Genomic DNA, 22,387 nt, shown 5'->3' with positions numbered 1-22,387 from the left:
ACTTTTTAGCGATGGCCATTCTGACCAGTGTAAGGTGGTACCTCACTGTAGTTTTGATTTGCATTTCTCTAGTGATTAGCGATGTTGAACATATTTTCATGTGTTGCTTTATGGCCATCTGTATGTCTTCTTTGGAGAAATGTCTACTTAAGTCTTCTGCCTATTTTTTGATTGGGTTGATTGTGTTTTTGTTATCGAGCTTTGTGAGCTGTTTGTATATTTTGGAAATTAAGCCCTTGTCAGTTGCATTCTTTTTTTTTTTAAATTAATTAATTTATTTTTTCACACACACACACACACACACACACACACACACACACTGTATTTTATTTTTACAAGAGATAAATAAACTGACACCAAGCATTGTAAATGGATGGCCACAGCAAAATCAACAATGATTGCAATTACCAAACACAAAACACACTCATACTATGTCATAATATTGACATTCAGTCCAGTAATCCTCCACTGTAACAGTTCCTTTACTTTGCAGTGAAAATTGACTTGTGTATTTTTTGCCTCTGAGTTCCTGTGGGATTTTCCTTTTATTTAAATTCAAACATAAAGTCACAAAAATGATAATCATCCTCATCAGTTCACTCAGTCCCATGTAATTAATTTTTATTTTCATCTTGATCTTTCGTTAGCACTTTTATGAGTTCATCAGTTTTCCATTAGAGTTCTGAAAATGCTTATTCATTCAGTTCAGCAGTATACTCAGTTACCAGAATCCTGTACTTGTCAAGTCTTTTCCATGAATTCCTTGAAGATGAAACCCTTTTATAGGAACACTTTTGCAAAAGCATCAGAGTACACCCAGAACTGTCTGTAAATGACAAAAAACTTAAAAAAAGACCACGGTTAAAGATTTGATAAAAGTTCATAATAATGCAATTAACAATGAAATTTACTTATTTCTGAGATATACATTTTAAAGTAATAACTAGAATTATGACTTATAACATTATACCAAAACATATAAGATTTTTAGAAATTTCATGTAATGTCTGAAACATTTATATTAACATATTTCCATACAAATAACCCAAAGAAATTTTAGTATTAGTTGTTTGTTTGTTTGTTTATACCACAGGTTCTTATTAGTCATCAATTTCATACACATCAGTGCATACATGTCAATCACAATCGCCCAATTCAGCACACCACCATCCACACCCCACCGCAGTTTTCCCCCCTTGGTGTCCATACATTTGTTCTCTACATCTGTGTCTCAATTTCTGCCCTGCAAACCGGTTCATCTGTACCATTTTTCTAGGTTCCACATACATACGTTAATATACAATATTTGTTTTTCTTTTTCTGACTTACTTCATTCTGTATGACAGTCTCTAAATCCATCCACGTCTCAACAAGTGACTCAATTTCTTTCCTTTTCATGGCTGAGTAATATTCCATTGTATATATGTACCACATCTTCTTTATCCATCCGTCTGTCGATGGGCATCTAGGTTGCTTCCATGACCTGGCTATTGTAAATAGTGCTGCAATGAACATCGGGGTGCATGTGTCTTTTTGATTTATGGTTTTCTCTGGGTATATGCCCAGTAGTGGGATTGCTGGATCATATGGTAATTCTATTTTTAGTTTTTTAAGGAACCTCCATACTGTTCTCCATAGTGGCTGTATCAATTTACATTCCCACCAACAGTGCAAGAGTGTTCCCTTTTTTTTTTTTTTTTTTTTATGCGTTACGCGGGCCTCTCACTGTTGTGGCCTCTCCCGTTGCGGAGGACAGGCTCCGGACGCGCAGGCTCAGCGGCCATGGCTCACGGGCCCAGCCGCTCCGCGGCATGTGGGATCTTCCCAGACCGGGGCACGAACCCGTGTCCCCTGCATCGGCAGGCGGACTCTCAACCACTGCGCCACCAGGGAAGCCCGAGTGTTCCCTTTTTTCCACACCCTCTCCAGCATCTGTTGTTTGTAGATTTTCTGATGATGCCCATTCTAACTGGTGTTACCTCATTGTACTTTTGATTTGCATTTCTCTAATAATTAGTGATGTTGAGCAGCTTTTCATGGGCTTCTTGGCCATCTGTATGTCTTCTTTGGAAAAATGTCTATTTAGGTCTTCTGTCCATTTTTGGATAGGGTTGTTTGTTTCTTTAATATTGAGCTGCATGAGCTGTTTATATATTTTGGAGATTAATCCTTTGTTCGTTGATTCGTTTGCAAATATTTTCTCCCATTCTGAGGGTTGTCTTTTCGTCTTGTTTATGGTTTCCTTTGCTGTGCAAAAGCTTTGAAGTTTTATTAGGTCCCATTTATTTATTTTTGTTTTTATTTCCATTACTCTAGGAGGTGGATCAAAATGATCTTGCTGTGATTTATGTTCTTCCTGTGTTTTCCTCTAAGAGTTTTATAGTGTCTGGTCTTACATTTAGGTCTCTTATCCATTTTGAGTTTATTTTTGTGTATGGTGTTAGGGAGTGCTCTAATTTCATTCTTTTACATGTAGCTGTCCAGTTTTCCCAGCACCACTTATTGAAGAGACTGTCTTTTCTCCATTGTATATCTTTGCCTCCTTTGTCATAGATTAGTTGACCATAGGTGCGTGGGTTTAGCTCTGGGCTTTCTATCTTGTTCCATTGATCTATGTTTCCGTTTTTCTACCAGTATCATATTGTCTTGATTACTGTAGCTTTGTAGTATAGTCTGAAGTCAGGTAGTCTGATTCCTGCAGCTCCGTTATTTTCCCTCAAGACTGCTTTGGCTATTTGGGGTCTTTTGTGTCTCCATACAAATTTTGACATGATTTGTTCTAGTTCCATAAAAAATGCCATTCGTAATTTGATAGGGATTGCATTGAATCTGTAGATTGCTTTGGGTAATATAGTCATTTTCACAATATTGATTCTTCCAATCCAAGAACATGGTATATCTCTCCATCTGTTGGTATCATCTTTAATTTCTTTCATCAGTGTCTTATAGTTTTCTGCATACAGGTCTTTTGTCTCCCTAGGTAGGTTTATTCCTAGGTATTTTATTCTTTTTGTTGCCATGGTAAATGGGAGTGTTTCCATAATTTCTCTTTCAGATTTTTCATCATTAGTGTGTAGGAATGCAAGAGATTTCTGTGCATTAATTTTGTATCCTGCAACTTTACCAAATTCATTGATTAGCTCTAGTAGTTTTCTGGTGGCATTTTTAGGATTCTCTAAAAATGACATGTATAGTATTATGTCATCTGCAAACAGTGACAGTTTTACTTCTTCTTTTCCAATTTGTATTCCTTTTATGTCTTTTTCTTCTCTGATTGCTGTGGCTAGGACTTCCAAAATTATGTTGAGTAATAGTAGTGAGAGTGGACATCCTTGTCTTGTTCCTGATCTTAGAGGAAATGCTTTCAGTTTTTCACCATTGAGAATGATGTTTGCTGTGGGTTTGTCGTATATGGCCTTTATGATGTTGAGGTAGGTTCCCTCTATGCCCACTTTCTGGAGAGTTTTTATCGTAAATGGGTGTTGAATTTTGTCAGAAGCTTTTTCTGCATCTATTGAGATGATCATGTGGTTTTTCTTCTTCAATTTGTTAATATGGTGTATCACATTGATTGAGTTGCGTATTTTTTTTTTTTTTTTTTTTTTTTTTTTCGGTACGCGGGCCTCTCACTGTTGTGGCCTCTCCCGTTGCGGAGCACAGGCTCCAGACGCGCAGGCTCAGCGGCCATGGCTCACGGGCCTAGCCACTCTGCGGCATGTGGGATCTTCCCGGACCGGGGCACGAACCCGTGTCCCCTGCATCGGCAGGCGAACTCTCAACCACTGCGCCACCAGGGAAGCCCTGATTTGCGTATATTGAAGAATCCTTGCATCTGTGGGATAAATCCCACTTGATTGTGGTGTATGATCCTTTTAATGTGTTGTTGGATTCTGTTTGCTAGTCTTTTGTTGAGGATTTTTGCATCTATATACATCAGTGATATTAGTCTGTAATTTTCTTTTTTTGTAGACTCTTTGTCTGGTTTCGGTATCAGGGTGATGGTGGCCTTGTAGAATGAGTTTGGGAGTGTTCCTTCCTCTGCAATTTTTTGGAAGAGTTTGAGAAGGATGGGTGTTAGCTGTTCTCTGAATGTTTGATAGAATTTACCTGTGAAGCCATCTGGTCCTGGACTTTTGTTTGTTGGAAGATTTTTCATCACAGTTTCAGTTTCATTACTTGTGATTGGTCTGTTCATATTTTCTGTTTCTTCCTGGTTCAGTCTTGGAAGGTTATAACTTTCTAAGAATTTGTCCATTTCTTCCAGGTTGTCCATTTTATTGGCATAGAGTTGCTTGTAGTAGTCTCTTAGGATGCTTTGTATTTCTGTGGTGTCTATTGTAACTTCTCCTTTTTCATTTCTAATTTTATTGATTTGAGTCCTCTCCCTCATTTTCTTGTTTAGTCTGGCTAATGGTTTATCAATTTTGTTTATCTTCTCAAAGAACCAGCTTTTAGTTTTATTGATCTTTGCTATTGTTTTCTTTGTTTCTGTTTCATTTATTTCTGCTCTGATCTTTATGATGTCTTTCCTTCTGCTAACTTTGGGTTTTGTTTGTTCTTCTTTCTCTGGTTTCTTTAGGTGTATGGTTAGATTGTTTACTTGAGATTTTTCTTGTTTCTTGAGGTAGCCTTGTATAGCTATAAACTTCCCTCTTAGAACTGCTTTTGTTGAATCCCATATATTTTGGATTGTCATGTTTTCATTGTCATTTGTCTCTAGGTATTTTTTTATTTCCTTTTTTGATTTCTTCAGTGATCTCTTGGTTATTTAGTAACGTATGGTTTAGCCTCCATGTGTTTGTGTTTTTTACTTTTATTTCCCTGTAATTGATTTCTAATCTCATAGCCTTCTGGTCAGAAAATATGCTTGATATGATTTCAATTTTCTTAAATTTACTGAGGCTTGATTTGTGACCCAAGATGTGATCTGTCCTGGAGAATGTTCCGTGCACACTTGAGAAGAAAGTATAATCTGCTGTTTTGGGGTGGAATGTCCTATAAATATCAAGTAAATCTCTCAGGTCTACTGTGTTATTTAAAGCTTCTGTTTCCTTATTTATTTTCATTTCAGATAATCTGTCCATTGGTGTAAGTGAGGTGTTAAAGTCCTCCACTATTATTGTGTTACTGTCGATTTCCTCTTTTATAGCTGTTAGCAGTTGCCTTATGTATTGAGGTTCTCCTATGTTGGGTGCATATATATTTATAATTGTTATATCTTCTTCTTGGATTGATCTCATGATCATTATGTAGTGTCCTTCCTTGTCTCTTGTAACATTCTTTATTTTAAACTCTATTTTAATAATCTGATATGAGTATAGCTACTCCAGCTTTCTTTTGATTTCCATTTGCATGGAATATCTTTTTCTATCCCCTCACTCTCAGTCTGTATGTGTCCCTAGGTCTGAAATGGGTCTCTTGTAGACAGCATATATATGGGTCTTGTTTTTGTATTCATTCAGCAAGTCTGTGTCTTTTGGTTGGAGCGTTTAATCCATTCACATTTAAGGTAATTATCAATATGTATGTTCCTGTGACCATTTTCTTAATTGTTTTGGGTTTGTTTTTGTAGGTCATTTTCTTCTCTTGTGTTTCCCACTTAGAGCATTTGTTGTAGAGCTGGTTTGGTGGTGCTGAATTCTCTTAGCTTTTGCTTGTCTGGAAATCTTTTGATATCTCCATCAAATCTGAATGAGATTCTTGCCGGGTAGAGTAATCTTGGTTGTAGGTTCTTCCCTTTCATCACTTTAAGTATATCATGCCTCTCCCTTCTGGCTTGTAGAATTTCTGCTGAGAAATCAGCTGTTAACCTTTTGGGAGTTCCCTTGTATGATATTTGTCATTTTTCCCTTGCTGCTTTCAATAATTTTTCTTTGTCTTTAATTTTTGCCAGTTTGATTACTATGCATCTTGGAGTGTTTCTCCTTGGGTTTTTCCTGTATGGGACTGGCTGTGCTTCCTGGACTTGGGTGGCTATTTCCTTTCCCATGTTAGGGAATTTTTTGAATATAATCCTTCAAATATTTTCTCGGGTCCTTTCTCTCTCTCTTCTCCTTCTGGGACCCCTATAATGCAAATGTTGTTGCGTTTAATGTTGTCCCAGAGGTCTCTTAGGCTGTCTTCATTTCTTTTCATTCTTTTTTCTTTAGTCTGTTCTGCAGCAGTGAATTGCACCATTCTGTCTTTCAGGTCACTTATCCGTTCTTCTGCTTTGATTCCTTCTAGTGTAGTTTTCATTTCAGTTATTGTATTGTTCATATCTGTTTGTTTGTTCTTTAGTTCTTCTAGGTCTTTGTTAAACATTTCTTGCATCTTCTCAATCTTTGCTTCTATTCTTTTTCCAAGGTCCTGGATCATCTTCACTATCATTATTCTGGATTCTTTTTCTGGAAGGTTGGCTATCTCCACTTCATTTAATTGTTTTTCTGGGATTTTATCTTGTTCCTTCATCTGGTATATAGCCCTCTGCCTTTTCATCTTGTCTATCTTTCTGTGAATGTGGTTTTTATTCCACAGGCTGCAGGACTGTAGTTCTTCTTGCTTCTGCTGTCTGCCCTATAGTGGATGAGGCTACCTAAGAGGCTTGATTGGAGGGACTGGTGGTGGGTAGAGCTGACTATTCCTCTGGTGGGCAGAGGCAGTAAAACTTTAATCCAGTTGACTGTTGATGGGTGGGACTGGGTTCCCTCCCAGTTGGTTGTTTGGCCTGAGGCAACCCAACACTGGAGCCTACCTGGGCTCTTTGGTGGGGCTAATGACAGACTCTGGGAGGCCACATGCCAAGGAGTACTTCCCAGAACTTCTGCTGCCGGTTTCCTTGTCCCCGTGGTGAAACAGAGCCACCCCCCACCTCTGCAGGAGACCCTCCAACACTAGCAGGTAGGTCTGGTTCAGTCTCCCCCGGGGTCACTGCTCCTTCCCCTGGGTCCCGATGCGCACACTGCTTTGTGTGTGCCCTCCAAGAGTGGAGTCTCTGTTTCCCCCAGTCCTGTCAAAGTCCTGCAATCAATTCCCACTAGGCTTCAAAGTCTGATTCTCTAGGAATTCCTCCTCCCGTTGCTGGACCCCCAGGTTGGGAAGCCTGGCATGGGGCTCAGAACCTCCACTCCAGTGGGTGGACTTGTGTGGTATAAGTGTTCGCCAGTCTGAGTCACACACCCACCAGTTATGGGATTTGATTTTACTGTGATTGCGCCCCTCCTACCGTCTCATTGTGGCTTCTCCTTTGTCTTTGGATGTGAAGTATCTTTTTTGGTGAGTTCCAGTGTCTTCCTGTTGATTATTGTTCAGCAGCTAGTTGTGATTCTGATGTTCTCACAAGAGGGAGTGAGAGCATGTCCTACTCCGCCATCTTGTTTTCGACATCTGTCTGTCGCATTCTTGGCAACCATTTTCTCCCAGTCTGTAGCCTGACTTTTCACATTGTTTATGGTTTCCTTTACTGTGCAAAAGCTTATAAGTTGGATTATGTCCCATTTGTTATTTTTGCTTTTATTTTTACTGCCTTAGGAGATTGACCTAAGAAAACATTGATACGATTTATATCTGAGAATGTTTTGCCTATGTGTCCTCTTCTTGGAGTTTTATGGTGTCATGTCTTATATTTGAGTCTTTAATAGGCTGACGCAATTTTTAAAAATTCAAGTGAAAGATCACATTGCTTTACATGGGGAGAAGACACATTCAAAACATATGTTTCATTCACTTTGGTAACCAATAAGAACTGTGTCCACGTACAGAGCAAAGGAAACATGTCCAAGAAACGTTTTTCTTTTCTTACTTGATTAGAAATAAAAGTCACTTGATCTTTTCTCTTCCATCCTAGTCACAACTAAGTTTTAAGAAAATCCAGGTCATATTGATAACTCCAGGTCAATACTGCTTTTTGCAAGATCAGAAATGTTCCCACATTACATTCTTTAGGTTTCAAAAAGCCTACTGTACTTATTCTCCTGGAATAGTGTGAAATAACCCTTTCCCTGAATGAAAAGCTTCTTTCTACAGTTCTTTCTTCTGAAACAAGGCTTTCCTTTTCTGAGCCCTGAACTGGAATAATTTCCTGGGGATCCCTCTTATCTAGGGGGATTGTAGTGAGGTCACTGCCTGAGCTGATTTCAGTTCATTTTTTTGAGATGAATTGTATGAATGCCTTCAGAAGTCATCTTTTAAAGGGATAGACTTGCATAAAAATAAAACCACCAGATTTCTTCATACAGTATAATGAGGTCTTGACATTCCAGAGATTTGGTACCTAAATGCATAGACACTCAATGAATGTTTGTTGGAAGGAAAGCTGGTGGAAAGGAAGAAAGGAAGGGAGGGAAAGTTAGAAAAGAAATTTTTTTTCACTGGAGATAGGTTTGATTTTTAATTGGGAAAAGGAATGTGAAATTTATTGTTGTTATACTTGTGAACCCAGAATATAATTTATGATGACTTAGAAGTAATTGCCTTTTATCTACATTTTAATGCAAAAACAGTCATTGGACAAGATGCAGAAAAACAATTTACCTATATTTTATACATGTTTTGTTCAAACACCAGAATCAAAAAAAACCCAGAATCTATAAGATACGTTTAAGAATCTCTTTGTGGTTATTATACTCATAAAATGTGTGCATTTGAGTTTTGCTTCTGGACAGACATGTTCTGCTTGACAGTCTCTTTTGAGATCGCTTGCTGAGCACATATATTTTTCCTTTTGCTGATTTTAATGTCTCTGTAGTTTGCTTGGTGGCTGTTGTAGTAAGAGACTAGCTTCTAACCTATCCAAAGGAGGCTAAGATGAACAATCAGAAATAAGATTGACCAAAAACAACAGCTGGGGGACAGTGGCTGTCCCACACTTTTTTTTAAAAATATATTTATTTATTTATTTATTTTTGGCTGCATTGGGTCTTCGTTGCTGTGCACGGGCTTTCTCTAGTTGTGGCGAGTGTGGGCTACTCTTTGTTGCAGTGTGTGGGCTTCTCATTGCGGTGGCTTCTCTTATTGCAGAGTACGGGCTTTAGGCGCACGGGCTTCAGTAGTTGTGGCACACAGGCTCAGTAGTTGTGGCTCACGGGCTCTAGAGCACAGGCTCAGTAGATGTGGCGCACAGGCTTAGTTGCTCTACGGCATGTGGTATCTTCCTGGACCAGGGCTCGAACCCGTGTCCCCTGCATTGGCAGGCAGATTCTTAACCACTGTGCCACCAGGGAAGCCCTGTCCCACACTTTTGATCCCAAGATTTCTTAGGGTATGTCTCACTCTGGCAAAAAAAGAAAAACTCGAAACACCAGGAGGGCCAAGGGAGAGGGAACATGGGTGGCTGCCAGCCTGGGCAAATGCATTCCTTTTGGTTGAGCCAAATTCATGAGGGTAGAAGACCAGATCCTAGCTTGAGGCCCAAACCCTGATGAGTCAGAACAAGTGTTCAAGACCTCAAGGGCCTGGTAGGCAATGGTGGGCAAAGATTTGGACATCCTGAACTTGCCTACATTGTGGAGGTGGGGTGCAGTGGGTAATTTTTTTTCTTTTTCTGCTTTTTGGTATTAACTATATTTTCTTTAAAAATCACATATATTACTTACAAAAAGGAAAAAACCCTAAATTTTATGTATTCACTGACTAAATTTCAAAATCAGTATGGAAAAAAAAAAATCAGTATGGATTTGCTCCTTTTCTAGGAAGTGTGGTGTTTTCATTTAATAGATTGCTGTTAGTGTACTTTAGAAGCAGCATCCAGTTTGATGCAGTTATTTCAAGGTTTAAGTAACTTAATGAATAAGGTTTAGTTGATGCAAGGTACCCCTTCTTTCTCAGGGGACTGTTCCTCACCTCAGTACCTTATGAATATCAATGGAGCATTATGGGATAGCCTAGAAACAGGCACAGTTATGTCAGTATGATTTACGGCTAACTTGGTGCTCGACATCAATGTAAAGGAGGGGCGGGCAGTTCATTAAATGGTGCCAGGGAAATTGATTATTCATATGGAAAATAAAGTAGATCTGGACTTCATTTCATACACAGAAATCAATTTCAGGTGGATTAAGAGACAAACATGAAAGGCAAAACATTTAAACTTATGGGAGAAAATATAGAATAGTTTTACAACTTTAGAGGAGAGAAGGGTATTACATGAGACACAAAAAGTGCTAGCCAGAAAGCAAGAGATTGGTCATTGGACTACCTTAAAATCAAGGACATTACTTCATCAAAAGACACCACTAAAAGAGTTGGGAGAGGCAGAAGCCATGAACTGGGAGAAAGTATTTGACATACATATAACTGACAAATAATGAGGAAACAGGAAACCATCCTTCAGACAGTGAGACCCCACTTCATCAAAAGATACTGTAAAATGAGTGAAAAATCAGGACATAAATACTAGGGGGAGATATTTGCCATGCATATAGCTGACAAATTATTAAAGGGGGTAAAAAGCACTCTGTAGAAAAATGAAAAAAGCCTTTAATAGAAATTACACAGAAATAGAAATGTGAATGGTCAATAAAAATATGAAAATGCTTAACTTCATTAATAATCAGGAAAATGCAAATTAAAACCACCAGAGGATGCTATTTCCCACTCCCCAGAGTGGGAAAAACTTTAAAGTCAAAAAAAAAGTCAAGTAAGAATATGGAACAACAGGAACTCTTAGACACTGTTGGTGGCAGTGTGAATCAGGGCAGCCACTTTGGAGAACCCTGCAGTCTTGTCAGGAAGTGTTGAAGCTGTGTGTGATCTATAGCCTAGTCATTCAGCTCCTGGCCCACACCTTAGGGCAGTGGTTCTCAACCCTTCCTTATGTTAGAATCTAAAAATGAGCATGTCAAAAATAGGCCTTATCCCAGACGTGTGGTTACCAAGTTGTATGCGTAGGTGCTCAGGGGCACCACCACAAACCCACAGAGGACCGTGGGGTATTTTGCATATTTGAGGGAACACTGTGATACTTGGCATCTGCTGGAAACTGTGTGAACTACTAACTCAAGATAGTTCAGTTCACAGTTTCCTTGTTAGACTTGCTCCATTCTTTTCTATTATGCAATATTTTGCAAAGCTAGATTTTTCAGTGGTTGCTCTAATAAAAAGCAGATAGGAAACCATAGGAAAATCAATGTGGAACAGGAAATGAAAATGGCAGGGTTTGATAAGTTGTACAGAGCCTAACAGGTGCACCTATCCCATTCGTAAGTAATTGTGGTTATTTAAGAATGAAATTAAAATATTTTTTCTTCCAATTTTTGCACATTAGTTTTTCAGACAGCTAGTACATCATTTGGACATAAAGACTTAGTAAATAGTTTGGAACTAACTATTTAGAAAATGGAATTGTTTGGTATTTCTTTTGTCCTAGGAGTGCCATTAAAAAAGTTTAAGAGACATCAAGTGGATCTTGAACCAAGAATGTTTGAGAATCTCTGTCCCAAATTAGTTAACTCAGAATATTTGGAGTTGGAGTCTGTGTGTCTTTGTTTTTAAAAACTTCCCAGGTGATTCTAATGGCCCCTAGAGCTGAGAAGCACTGCTAGGGAAACTCTTACACATGTGACTGAGGTTAGTGCTATTCAAAGTGTATCTGGGGACCAGCGCTGGTTTGCACATTATTTCCTACAGGTCTCCGTCAGGATGTAGTTTATATTAATCACATGTTCAGTGAATAATGGTACAGTTTTTGTAATCCTTTTTTACCCCTATGTTATGTTTGTTCTGGTTAAATTTATTGAAATATAATTTTCTGTCTGTTAAATCTAATAATAAAAAATTGGATAATTGGATTCTGGTAAGGATATGGAGCAACATGAACTCTCATTCATTGCTGGTGGGAATGCAAAATGCTAAAGCTATTTTGGAAGACAGTTTGGTGGTGTCTTACAAAACTAAACATACTCTTACCATATGATCCATTAATCATGATCCTTGGCGTTTACCCAAAGGAGTTGAAAACTTATATCCACACAAAAACCTGCATACGGATATTTATAGCAGCTTTGTTCATAACTGCTAAAACTTGGAAGCAACCAAGGATGTCCTTCAATAAGGTGAATGGACAACTAAACTGTGGTACATCCAGACAATGGAATATTATTCAGTGCTAAAAAGTTAGTGAGAGATCAAGCCAAGAAAAGACATGGAGGAACCTTAAATGCATATTACTAAATGAAAGAAGCCAATCTGAGAAGGCTCCATACTGTATGATTCCAACTATATATTTTGGAAGAGGCAAAGTTCTGGAGACCGTGAAAAAGTCAGTAGTTGGCAGGGGGATTGGAGGGTGGGAATGAATAGGTAGAGCACAGAGAGTTTTTAGGGCCATGAAACTACTCCAAATGATACTATAATGGTAGATACATGTCATTATGGCTATGTCCAAATCCACAGAATGTACCACACCAAGAGTGAACCCTAATGTAAACTGGAGTTTGAGTGATTATGATGTATCAATGTAGGTTCATCAATTGTAGCAAAAGTACCTCTCTGTTGGGGGAGGCTATGCATGTGTGTGGGCAGGGAGTATATGGGAAATCTCTGTACTTTCCTCTCAATTTTCTGTGTACCTAAAACTGCTCTAAAAAAAGTCTTTAAAAATCATTGGGGCTTATATTTTGTGCTTTTCTTCTAATATTTTTCTAGTAATTTACTATTTACACGGTTTTATTAAAATATAATTGATATACAACAAACTGCACATATTTAAAGTGTACAATTTGATGAATTTTGACATAAGTATAATTTGTGAAATTATTATCATGACCAAAATAATGAACTTATCCATCAGTGCCTAAAATGTTTTTGTGCCCCATCATAATCCTTCCTTTTTCGCCTCCATACTTCTTCCTCAAGCTCCCCACAGACACAGACACACACACACACACACACACACACACACACACCCTCTCCTGGGTAACCACTCATCTGCTTTCTGTCACTGTAGATAAGTTTTATTGTCTAGAATTTCACATAAATGGAATCTTACAGTATGTACTCTTGTCTGGCTTACTTTGCTCAGCATAATTATTTTATGATTCAACCATGTTGCATGTATCAGTAGTAGATTCCTTTTTATTTCTGAGTAGTATTCCATTGTATGAATATACCACATTTTTTAAAAATCTATTCACCTGTTGATGGACATTTCAGTTGTTTTCAGTTTTGACTATTACAAATAAAGCTGTGAACATTTGTGTACAAATCTATATGGAATGAAATGGCTGGGTCATGTTGTAGACGTATGCTTACAGTAACCCATTTTTATTGTATTTTGCAAAAGTGTTAGTCCACCAAGGATTGGACATAAAACTGTTTCTTCACAAAATGTATTTTGAGAAGTACTAGCCAGGGAGATGTGCAAAAAACTGGATGCAGTGGATCCGATCATCCATTGTTAGGAGAATGGATTATTAAAATGGGGTATATATTTATTCAGAAGACTACTTTATAACAATGAAAATAGATGAACGATAGCTACACTAATAAAAATGGATAAATTGTAGAAATTTAAAGTTGAGTTTAAAAAGCAAATTGCAAAAGAATGCCTATGGAATGATTCCATTATACAAATTTTAAAAACAAACCATATTAAATAATATGTTATTTACAAGTTCATACATATATGGTAAACTATAAAGAAAAGCAGGAAAATGGTAAATACAAAATTTAGGATAGCGCTTACTTGGGGAGGTTGGGGTGCAGCGAGGGAGATAGGATGGGTAGACAGAAGCTTTTGAGGCTAATGGGTCATGGTCTATTTCTTAAACTACAGAAATTCATTTTGATGTTACTTTTTGTGCTTATATTTTGTTATAAATTTTCTCTTGTGTATATTCAATATATAACAACAAAATTTAGAAAAATCTCTGAACAGTTGAAAAAGGAGTTTGTTAAGCAAGACAGAAGGTACCAATTATGAATCATCAAGGACAGAAAAAAATCCAGGCTTTAAGTAAATATATATTTGAATGATAGGCTATTAGGTATTACATTTGGAAAAATCAGGGGCATTAAACCAAACTATCATAGAATATTTAGTTAAGAAGTATAGAAAATATGGTATGTTATTTATTAGAATGATGCCTTGCAGCCCTGTAATATGATGATTAAATCAGTTAAGGATTTGTGGTAGATGTTTAAAAAAACCTATGGTCAGTCACATCAAGCTAAAAATGCATGTTTTTAATTTTTGTGATAAATGAAAAATGGTTTACAGAATGAAAAATCAGAATCAAAAATTGGTAATGAAATAACCTATGTTTCCCAGATGGATGGAATTAACTGGGTAGGAGTTAGGTTAAAAAAGCCAGAAAAAAAATGGGGGAAGTTAAGTAAGAAAGAGTTGAAAATTCTCACCAAGAGAAGATAAAATGGTATTCTTTGATAAAATCAACCTTAGGGCCTATGCCTTGAGAAATTTCTGTGTTTTGTCTTTTTACATTTTTAATGGCTTAATAAGAAAAATGATACATAAGAGTTCCCTTTCTGGTAAGAGGTTCAGTATTTCAGAAATGTGTGGGGAGCTGCTCTCCCTGGAGAGGTGAACGGCCTGCTGAGTCATGCACAGGCCTGGGAGAACCTTCACACAGGGACGCAGCAGCCTGTCAGTGTTGGGTGGGGAGAGAGGGTGGGGACCGATATTAATAAGCATTTACTGTGGATTTTATTTATACCTCTTATCTGATATCCTTACCTTTTAGACCTAGTCTGTTTTTACTTTTTTAAGGTAGACATTATTATGCATTTTCCACATTTGGTAACTGAGACATAGAAATTCAAAACCTTGCCAAAGATTGCAGAGGAGGCAGATTTAAACCCAAATACATTTGATTCCAAAGCTCATCTTTTTCCTACAATTAATAGCCAATACTTACAGTCAATTTACTGTATTTGTACCAAGAACTGCTCCAAGTGATACACAGATTTTCTCTAATCCTCACAACACTATCAGATAGAAATTATTATCCCCATTTTACAGATGAGAACACTGAGGCACAGAATGTTAAGTAACTTCTTCATTGTCATACAATGAGTAAGTGGCAGAGTTGGTCCAGCTCAGGAGCCAATGTCTTTAACCTCTTTTGCCTCTTATGAGTACCTGTGCCTTTCAAGGATCAGGCTTCATTCTGTCAGGGAAAAGGTTTGAGCCATGTGAGTCATGGAAACGGATTTCTCCCAGCTGGTTACTTTTGGATTGTCTCACTTACAATGATCCCTTCTTTTCTAATTGGACCGTACCCTCTAAGACACTTTGCTGCTGGAATATAGTGGTTTGGGAAATGTTTCTTAGCCAGTTCAAACAAGTTTAGCTAGTTTATTCCTATTTTTTGTGTATGTGCTTTATGAGGTCCTTTGGGCTCATTGTTTTCCTCAGAATAAGAATGAATCCTTAGTAGAGCTTTTAGTCCTCTTAAACTCTCAAACTTCATTCTTTTTTTTTTTTTTTTTTTTAAACTTCATTCTTTAACTTGGACTTTCCTTAAGACTTAATTTAAAACAAATGGTAATTAAACATCATTTAAACCATTGATGGGATTATAACTTATATCCTTTCTACTCCAAAAGTATTTGAAGCAGATTAAAACAAAAGAAACCAATACAGTGGGGGTAAATACACCTCAAGAGTGTAGAGAAAACAGGAGATAGTTATACCAGAAACTTAAGGTATTTTAGTTCATTGCTACAGAGCATTTAACACTGAATTTCCTGGCAGCTGAGGCAACAGAGAAATACAGTTGGTCAAATGATTTTTATTATATGTTCAAAGAAGATAAAGTAGTTCCTTGGGGAGGATGGGTTTTAGTGATAGGCCATTTGACAACCCTTTCCTTCCTCCAAGTTAAATTATGTCTAAATATTCCCTGGAGCACTCAGCTCTTAGTGCTGTAGTGGAGACTTTAAGGAACTGCCTCAGATAAGTCTTTAAAGACACGCTGTGGCTATGCTGTAATTCTTGCTTAGCAACACTTCAGTTTAGCTTTGCTCCTCTGGGGAAAGGCCAGGTTCTGGCTCACCCCCTCCTTTGTTCGGGTCTCTACTCAAAGGTCACCCCCTTCTCTGATCGTCCTCTCTAAATGAGGCTCCCTCAGTCCACACCTGCCTGACTATCCCCGTGCTGTCCAACATGGAGGCCACTAGATATGTGACAATTAACATTGATTAGATTACATAAAATTAAAAATTTAATTCTTTGGTCATATTGCCACATTTCAAGAGCTCATTAGCCACACGTGGACAGTGGTTACCATACTGGACAATACAGATATATCATTGCAGAAAGTTCTATTGGGCAGTGCTGTTTTATACTCTTACTCTGGATTTCATTTTCTTTTCAGAACTTTTCCAACATTATGCTACATACTTATTGATTTATGTTCCACTAGAATGCTCCCAAAGGCAGAGATTTTTTTTTCTAGAATATTGCTAAATCCTCAGTGTCTAAAGCAGTGCCTGTTACAGTTCTCTGAAAATACTTACTGAGTGAATGAACAAACGAATGAATAAATTTTAGTATTTCAAATAAGAATATTTTGTCTAATGTCCTCGAGTGACCTAGTATACTGTTGTCACAATTTTTAAGATGAAAGAATGAAGATTCTGTAACCAAGGATCTTATTTTAAAGATAATTTGATATTATTAAATATACTAGCCGAACTTTTGTCTTTCATATTGTGAAGGATAATAAGCATGAAAATTCCACTTAACAGTTAATATATTTTCCTGAACATGAATGTTAAAAAAATACCAATTTTCTTGGGATTAAAAGTCCTGCGGGGGGCTTCCCTGGTGGCGCAGTGGTTGAGAGTCCGCCTGCCGATGCAGGGGACACGGGTTCGTGCCCCGGTCCGGGAAGATCCCACATGCCGCGGAGCGGCTGGGCCCGTGAGCCATGGCCGCTGAGCCTGCGCTTCCGGAGCCTGTGCTCCGCGGCGGGAGAGGCCACAACAGTGAGAGGCCCGCGTACCGCAAAAAAAAAAAAAAAAAAAAAAAAAAAAAAGTCCTGCGGGGCTTCCCTGGTGGCGCAGTGGTTGAGAGTCCGCCTGCCGATGCAGGGGACACGGGTTCGTGCCCCGGTCCAGGAAGATCCCACATGCCGAGGAGCGGCTAGGCCCGTTAGCCATGGCCGCTGAGCCTGCGCATCCAGAGCCTGTGCTCCGCAACGGGAGAGACCACAACAGTGAGAGGCCCACGTACCGTAAAAAAAAAAAAAAAAAAAAAAAAAAAAAGAAGTCCTATGAGTAGAATGAGAAAGCAAGGTACTTATTATATAGCTAAATGAACTTACACTGGCATGTGACTGAAAGCAACTGTGATACATTGTGATGGAATATATTAAAGGTGATAATTGTGCAATTATAGCTACACACATGATAGAAATCATAATACATTCTAAAATTGTATAGAAATGTCAGTTTACCTCAATTAATTTCAAATAAAACTTATTCATGAAATGATTGCAGTGCCTAAAAGGAATTTGCTATCTGAACAAAATATAACTAGAAGCATGACTGCCCTAGGTTTGCCTATAAATAGACAGCAAAGCTAGTTTTGTGATTTCTGCCAAGTGTGCAGCTTCAATAGCCTTGGAAAAGATTGTTTCTCGTCTCTTGAGTCCAGCTTTGTTAGGAGATACTTGGAATGGTGGTGGAGGAGGGAGGTACCCGGCAGAGCCAGACAGGTCTAGTAAATCAGTGTCAACAATTAGCCAAATGATAGTTGTCAGTTGGCTGTCATGCCCAATTCCAGTTACCAACAATTAGGAATTGGGTAAAGAAGGAGTTTTTTCTCCTTCACCCTCCCTTTCTAAAATGCAGATATTTTCTGTAGTGTTAGTTCTCAGCGGATTTGCAAATGCAGATCATGGGGCATCTGTAGCCTGTGCTGGATTGGTATTATTTTTCTATTTCAAGTAAAAAAAAAAAAAGCACCATGGTAAATGTCCTTGGATAACCTTGCATACTTTCAAATCAGGTCCAGTGAAGGGCCATGTTCCTCATAAAAATAATGACTAGGGGCTTCCCTGGTGGCACAGTGGTTGAGTCCGCCTGCCGATGCAGGGGACACGGGTTCGTGCCCCCGTCCGGGAAGATCCCACATGCCGCGGAGCGGCTGGGCCCGTGAGCCATGACCGCTGAGCCTGCGCGTCTGGAGCCTGTGCTCCGCAACGGGAGAGGCCACAATGGTGAGAGGCCCGTGTACTGCAAAAATAATAATAATAATAATAATGATGACTAACTTTGGAAACCCCCATGTTCAGTTAAGTTTTCTGAGCTACAATAAATATGAATTAAGGATTCATCAAAATGTTTATATTTTCAATTTCAATTCTTGACTCTACTTTGAAGATCTATTCTGTGTATATGTCTGAAATTTTTTATTTCCTTTGGTGCAGGATCCAGAGTACAATTCTTAAAACTTTACATCAAGGGTGGAAAGATAAATTCACTTGCTATTAAGACATTAGGGGTTGTTTTAGCCACTGAGAGAGCATTGCCTGTGTGCTGAGAATAATGTGAGAACCATAGGTTGCCTAAGTCTGTTGATCTTACTCAGGCAGAGTTAAGAAAATGGCCCTGTGAAAATTTTCTGTTACATAGATGTGGGAAAGTAGTTGTGAAAAAGAAGCAAGTTGACGTGCTTGACACACAGTTCATGCTAATTTGAAATTTTACCAATACTTAAGTATGATAGTCAGGGTTCCTTTGCCAGTGTGAGGGTCTACTGAAGACGTAACCAGGTCACCGTGGGGAGATGTGCTGCCAGATGTCTCCCCTCCAAAGATTTTTTAATGGGTAATGAATTCAGAATTGACCTCACAGAATCTGATCATCACTGATAGAAAAGCAAGGTAAACATCACTTCCAAAGACAATTTTTCATCTGTTCATAAATCTGTATGCTTATTATCACATGTAGAAGCTTGGCTACTCAAATAAGAATTTCTTTCTGCCCTGAGACTGAGCAAGCCAAACACCAAGAGTATTCTGCTCTGAATAGATGAACATCAATACTGAAATATTTCTTTCTCAGTTGATGTTTAGGAATCATCTGTTGATTTTGATCCATGTAGAGATTCTAAGAAAGATAGTTGATTGAGACATAGGCTTGCAGGTTATTAAGTTTTTAATTTTCTGTTTCTGTAGTATAATTTGGAGATGAATACCAGATTGTCTTTAAAATCACTAAATCATGCTGTCGTCTCCTAACTTTATGATGTCCCTTTCAATGATTAACACAAACCTTTTCTGCCTTCAAGTTTGTAACAAGTGTGAAACTGAGTTTCAGAGGTTAATTCCAGCCTTGTTTCTTTATGACCTGTACATAGTCCAGAAGCATCATTTTATGACACTTAAAATTTTAAAATGTATATCACATCATAAAGCCATAGCACTTCTAATTGAATAGTGACCCTTTGGTGTTCAAGTACACATGTTCTTTATAACTGTATGTGCCAGTATTTTATCAAATCTATCAAGTCCTTGAGGGCAAAGACTACATTTATTTACCTAACTTTTTATTTTGAAATAACTCTAGATATAGAAAAAGTTGCAAAAATACTACACTGAATTTCATGTACCCTTTACACAGCTTCCCCAGATGTTAACATCTTACATAACCATAGTACAGTTATGGAAACCAGAAACTGACTTTGCTACAATATTATTATCCAATATAAAGAATGTATTTTGGGACTTCCCTGGGGGTCCAGTGGTTAAGACTTCGCCTTCCAACGCAGGGAGCCATATTGTAACAAATTCAATAAAGACTTTTAAAATGGTCCACATCAAAAAAAAAAAAAAAAAAAGAAGAGGGCTTCCCTGGTGGTGCAGTTGTTGAGAAATCTGCCTGCCAGTGCAGGGCACACGGGTTCGAGCCCTGGTCCGGGAAGATCCCACATGCCGCGGAGCAACTAGGCCTGTGAGCCACAACTACTGAGCCTGCGCGTCCGGAGCCTGTGCTCCGCAACGTGAGAGGCCCGCACACCACGATGAAGAGTGGCCCCCACTTGCCACAACTAGAGAAAGCCCTCGCACAGAAACGAAGACCCAACACAACCATAAATAAATAAAAAAATAAACTTAAATCATATAGGCTTCTAAGAAGACCTCTGCTTAAAAAAAAAGAGAAAAAAAAGAATGTATTTCAGTTTTGCCAATTGTCCTAAAGTCTTTTTTTCAGGTCAGGGTCCAATCCAGGATCCTATTCTGCATTTAATTGTCATATTTTCTTAGTCTCATCTAGTCTGGAGGAGTCTTCCTCTATTTCTCCTGACCTTAATACTTTCGAAGAGTCCTGGCCAATAATTTTGTAGAATGTTCCGGTTTGGGTTTGCTTGATGTTTTCTTATAGTAAGAATTGGCCTACTCATTTTTGGCAGAAATACCACAGAAGTGACTCTGTTCTCCCCTCAGTGTGTTATATCAGAGGGTACACGATGTTAGTATGTCTTGTTGCTGCTGAGCTAACTTTTGGTCACTTAGTTAAGGTCTGCCAGGGTACTCTACTGCACGGTTACTATTTTTCCCATTGGAATTATTAATAAATATCTTGGGAGGACATGCTTTAAGACTATGCAAATATCCTGTTTCTCATCATAGTTTTTGCCTATTATTTTATATTCCACTGATAATCTTTGCCTGCAACTATTATTACTTGGTGTTTGCCAAGTAATATGCTGATGTCAAGTAATGCTGATGTATTTGATTTCTATTAGAATTAAATTATTTGAATCCTACTGTAAAGAAGAGCTATTCCTTCTCTTATTTATTCAGTTATTATATCAATGTGGGCTCATGAATATTTATTTTATTCTATGGATTATAATTCATTACTATAACTATTTTGTTTCCCCAAGTTATCCCAGATTTGGCCCTTGGGAGCCCCTTCTTGTAGGCTCTTGTGTCCTTTGACATATCCACATCATTTTTTTTTTTTTTTTTTTTTTTTGCGGTACGCGGGCCTCTCACTGTTGTGGCCTCTCCCGTTGCGGAGCACAGGCTCCGGACGCGCAGGCTCAGTGTTCATGGCTCACGGGGCCTAGCCGCTCCGCGGCATGTGGATCTTCCCGGACCGGGGCACGAACCCGTGTCCCCTGCATCGGCAGGCGGACTCTCAACCACTGCGCCACCAGGGAAGCCCCACATAATTTTTTTTTTTTTTTTTTTTTTTTGTGGTACGCGGGCCTCTCACTGCTGTGGCCTCTCCCGTTGCGGAGCACAGGCTCTGGACGCGCAGGCTCAGCAGCCATGGCTCACGGGCCTAGCCGCTTCGCGGCATGTGGGATCTTCCCGGACCGGGGCACGAACCCGCATCCCCTGCATCGGCAGGCGGACTCTCAACCACTGCGCCACCAGGGAAGCCCACCACATAATTTTTTATAAAGCATTTTGTTACTTACTCTTTGGTACCACATGATGCACCAAGTTCGTTTTGCTCCAGTGAGAGACTCCATCATTTCTTCAAAGAGCCCTAGTTCTTTTTAATTGGAGATTGATTTTTCCGTATTTCTTTTTCCACAGAAATGTTTTCTTATACATTGATTGCATTTGAATGTCTTTCTGTGGTACCAGGCAGTTTGAAAGCTGTTTGGTGATTTTTCTCTCTTAAGGGCATTGTTCATAATTGGTATATTCTTACCACTAATGTATTAGAAAATTTGGCTGTAGGGTTTGTTGACAGAGCTAGGAAATCTGTATACACACACACACACACACACACACACACACACACACACACACACATACACACAAGCACCTTTCTCTCTCCATCTATCGACCTGTCTATCTCCCTATTAAAGACTATCCTGATAATTCTAATTACAACCCAGTACCACTAGTTTCCTTCTAGACTTCTCCCTTTCCTTATTTGTAATGCCTTTCTCCAACAGGGAGAAACCTGTCTTTCATTATCCATAATATATTTACTTATTTCCTCAGCCCTAGTATACATGTAAAGAAGTTTCAGAATTGTGATTCCATAATCCCTGTGAGAAACAAATTTACTAACTATACTATAGTGTTTGGGTACAGTTCTTTTTGTTTTTAGCTTTACTGTGTATAGCAAAAATACTGATTTCCCCAATCAGTTTAGATCTTTTCTTCTCAACCTTTCAGTGTGGTCCTGTTCTTCATTTGCAGTACAGCTGGGTTCATTTGTTACTATTTGTGTTCCATTTGGGTACCTGGACACACAGAGGCTGATTTTCATTATTATTTATTTGGGAGGTATGTGAAACCTTACTGTAGTTTTAAGAGTCAGAGCGATATGAAAAGGCATTCTTAGAAAAGTGTGACTCCTATGAAATGTGATCCCTTGTATAGTGTTTCATTCCCTCATTCTTTCTACCCCATTCCCACTCACCCCCCCGTAGCTTACCAATTTCATTACTTTCTGGCTTATTTTTCCGTAT

At 38.5% G+C, this 22,387-nt stretch overlaps 1 protein-coding gene across 4 annotated transcripts in view; it reads left to right on the top strand.

Moving 5' to 3' along the window:
• BICD1 (BICD cargo adaptor 1) overlaps positions 1–22,387 on the top strand; it is a 213,136-nt gene that overhangs the window by 65,881 nt on the left and 124,868 nt on the right. The gene's annotated exons all lie outside the window — the stretch shown is intronic.

Source organism: Phocoena sinus, chromosome 10, assembly GCF_008692025.1.
Source record: "Phocoena sinus isolate mPhoSin1 chromosome 10, mPhoSin1.pri, whole genome shotgun sequence".
Taxonomy (NCBI): domain Eukaryota; kingdom Metazoa; phylum Chordata; class Mammalia; order Artiodactyla; family Phocoenidae; genus Phocoena; species Phocoena sinus.
Note: the sequence above shows the minus strand (reverse complement) of the source record. Positions and strands in the feature narration are given on the sequence as shown.